The sequence below is a fragment of the Mus caroli genome, unplaced genomic scaffold (assembly GCF_978045245.1).
Source record: "Mus caroli unplaced genomic scaffold, Mus_caroli_1 scaffold_1, whole genome shotgun sequence".
Taxonomy (NCBI): Eukaryota; Metazoa; Chordata; class Mammalia; order Rodentia; family Muridae; genus Mus; species Mus caroli.
Window position 1 is genome coordinate 173,706,432 of NW_028227256.1, and position 4,033 is coordinate 173,710,464.

The window sequence follows — 4,033 nt, forward strand, 5'->3', positions numbered from 1 at the left end:
TGTACCACCACCACCTGCCTGGATGCCACAGACTCTTCTTCTACAGCTCAGTTTAAACCTTGAATCTTGCCTCAGTTCTTACGTGGCATGCTGGGATGCAAGTAAGCACTACCACACCTAGCAAGGGAAGGTTGTAAACATAAGGAGGTCTGGGCCAGCCAGATAGCTCAGAGGGGAAGGCACTTGCCTCCAACTCCAGTGACCTGAGTTCAATCTCTGGGGCCCATGTAGTAGGAGAGAGAATCGGTTTCCATGAGTTGTTCTCCACACATGCATCAGGGAACATAAACTGCACATTCAGGAATGCTTGTGCATGCTAACATTACACACACACACACTGTAAAATAGGAAGATCTATAAAATCAATTAAATCTTTAAAGTAACAAATTTCTAAAGTAAGATTGGCTTTTGGTTTTATTGGTTTTGTTTATAAGGTTTGTTTATTAGGTTTAAGACTATCTTCTCCAGAAATGAGAGGCATGCAGTCAGGAGTTTGGGTCAGCTGGTCACTCTGGAGAGAGAGAGAGAGAGAGAGAGAGAGAGAGAGAGAGAGAGAGAGAGAGAGAGAGAGAGAGAGAGAGAGAGAGAGCTCTCCAGCTTGGGTGACTGCCTATCAGAAGACCTCTAAGCTCACTCTCCATTGTTAAATTTACAATATTTTGTGACCTGTGCTATGGCTTTTAGAGTCCTAGGGATATCCTTAGCCTCCTGTTTTGTATTGCTCCACATTGCTCTTAGGGACTTGATTTATAAACTATTGACTCCACACCAGAAAGACCAAATTCATGACGAACTGCTGATAATCACACACGACGGCAACAGAAAAGACCTGTTGACTTGTTATTGTTTAAAGCATGAGGATTTAATATGGTTCTATGACTTTTAATTAGAAGAAACCACAGAGAAAGGAGAGGCAGATCACAACCCGGGGAAATGATCACCGCAAACGATAATAACCTTAATATATAAAGAGCTTATGCATATGTATAAGATATTAAGGCTCCATAGAAATGCTAAGCGTATGGAAAGATTATTCACAGATGATGGAATAAAGCAGCTAACAGACAAGAAAATTCATGCAGATTCATTAATAAGAACGTGAGCACAAAAATTAAAAATAAGACTCAGTTTCTAACAAGTTGACAAAGATTTATAAGGATTTTTAATCAGGAAATAATAAAAGCAGTGGCGGCTTTCTGTCACTTTGACAAAACACACTGAGGCAAAAAACCCTTAAAGGATGAAAAGTCTATTTTGGCTCAAGGTTTCAGTCTACAGTCATTTTGGCCTATACTTTTTAGATCTGTGACACAGCAACACATAGTAGGAAGACTTTGGCCACTGAGGCTGCTCACCTCATGGTGGCCAGGAAGTGATAGACAGAGGTATAAATAGAGATAAATAAATGAATGGATAGGTAGATTGGTAGATGATTGATTGATAAATGGTAGAAAGATAGGTGATAGCTAAATAGATGATACATAGATGTATAGATACATAGATACTTAGGTACATAAATGTTTTAAATGGTCACTGTAAGGAATAAGAACAGTCAACGGTCAGGGTGACTATCATGCTGATGCCAACCCTGCTCAGGACAATAGCCACTTTGCACTAAATCTCATTTAGAAGGGACTTTTTCTCTAGTCTTGTGTCACAATTAGTTTCATCTGTATGCTACTCCGGTCTGTGTGGCCATGACAAAACACTTGAGATGATTGACTTATAAAGAGGAAAGATTTTTGGCTTATAGGTGTGGAGGTTTCAGTCTATGACTCATTTCTTTGGGTCTGTGGTAAGACAGCATACCATGACAGAGAACACAAAACACAACAAAGAGCTTACCTCATGTCCAAGAGTTGGCATACAGAGAGAGGGGAAAGGACTTGGGTCTTACAGTCCTCTTTAAGGAAGAACCCCACTTTAAAACCTCACTTTAGGTCCCATCACTCAAATGTTATTCCGTCTTCCAGTAGTGCCAGGCTGAAGGCTAGACCGTTGGCATGCAGGCTTTGTCTTAGGCTGACTCTAAGGCAGATCACAGACAGGATGGTTAAACAGGAAGCACACATTTCATTTCTAATAATTCCGGGGGCTGGAAGCCCAAGGTACCAGCATGTCTGGCTTCTTAGCAAAGCTCTGCCTCCTAGATTATTCTTGGGTGATCATGGTGGTGGTGGTGGTGGTGGTGGTGTGTGTGCATGCACACACACACACACACACACACACACACACACACACACACACACATGCACACACACACACACACACACAGTGAGATTTTACTCTTTCCTTGTTACAAGAGCAGCATGCCCATCATGACTCCCTCTGTCTCCTAGGCTACCACCCTAAGGAGTAGCTTATCTATGAGTCTAGGAAGGACATGAACATACTATTGTTTTCCCCATGTTATCTTCTGAATTTCAACCCTTCCTCAAAGAGCAGAGGACTGGACAGGTCAAGGAGCATGCGGTTACTCAGAGGTCAGTGGAGGTCATTATTTTATCCAACTGATACAGTCACTTTCAAAGTATGAAGATTCCCATGGACTTCCCAGGGGTCAGTGTTCTCAAGGTCACTCCTGGCTTCAGGCCCCTACGTTCCCTGAATTACAAGGCCTCAGCACATTCATTGCTGTGTGTGGATAATTTGTGGGAAACCTAGGCTGTGGGAAGACATGTCACAAACATCTGGAAATGCATTGGCAGCTTTTTCTCTCCAGAAATCCTTTGGTCAAGTCTGAAATCATGGCTCTCCTTTCTCTTAGGCTCTGTTCTCAGACTCCAAGGGCTGAGGTGGTCTTTACTGACGTTGCTAATCCCGTGTCACCAAACGTGTCACCTTCTGTATCTGTGTTGCCAAGTCAGGTATTTCCTGAAACAAAAATGGTTCTCCCTGACAGAAATCTTAGTCTAACTTCTAACATAATACACAATTTGGGGCCTAGAGAGATAGCTCAGTGATTATGAGTGTGGATCATTGTAATAGAAGCTTTTATTTGCCTGAAGTAATTGCTGCCTTTGAGGCGTACTTCCTCTGTCTGCTAACTCAGGCCTAGTTCTGGACGCTTCTAGCTGTCGTACAATCTTATCTAGGACTAGAATGTTTTCAGCCTCAGATTTGCTGCTGAAAAAGTTCAACCCCCCCTTTTTTGTTTGTTTGTTTGTTTGTTTTTCGAGACAGGGTTTCTCTGTGTAACCCTGGCTGTCCTGGAACTCGCTCTGTAGACCAGGCTGGCTTCGAACTCAGAAATTTGCCTGCGTTTGCCTCCCAAGTGCTGGGATTAAAGGCTTGCACCACCACGCCCAGCAAAGTTCACCCTTTCAAGGTCTGTCTGAACTCTGACTGGTTTAACTCAGCTGTTGTGGTCCAAACTCCTCTCAGCTGATATATTCAACTGGCTTCCTTATTTCAATTTCTCCTGAATTGCTCTGCTTGGCCTCAATCTAACTCCAACAATCTTTTCTAATCTTCTGGCTCCTTCTCATTCCCCATTTCATTCTGTCTTTACCTGTGTTTAGCTTGTTCTCTCTTCGATTTGTCTCTGTAAAACTCTCCTAGTAAACCAGCCTCCTTCTCCCTCTCTGGGCTGCTCTGCTCTCCTTCTCAACTCTACTGCACTGCTCTCCACAAACTCTACTGTATTCCTAAACTGTACTCTCTTCTCCTGTACTGTCTGTTTCTCTCTTAAGTAGCTTCCCTTTCTTTTCTCAGGAGAGTTGGGCATATCCTATTCTGTCAAATCTTTCTCTGATTTGTCACTTTTTCTGACACTCAATTAGACATTTCAAACATGGCTACTTCCTTCTACAAACTAACTTTACCTTCATTGTTTGGGATTAAAGCTGAGTACTAAGGGCTGAGCCACACCACAACTGGAAACAGATTTTTTTTTTTCAGTATATAGCATAATTTTGCAGTTCACAGAGTGATCAAATATCCTGCAACCTAAAAATGTTTGGGGAATATCACACTTTAACTAAGCAGGAACATTTCTTCTCAATAGTCTCCAGGTAATGCAGAATTGACATCA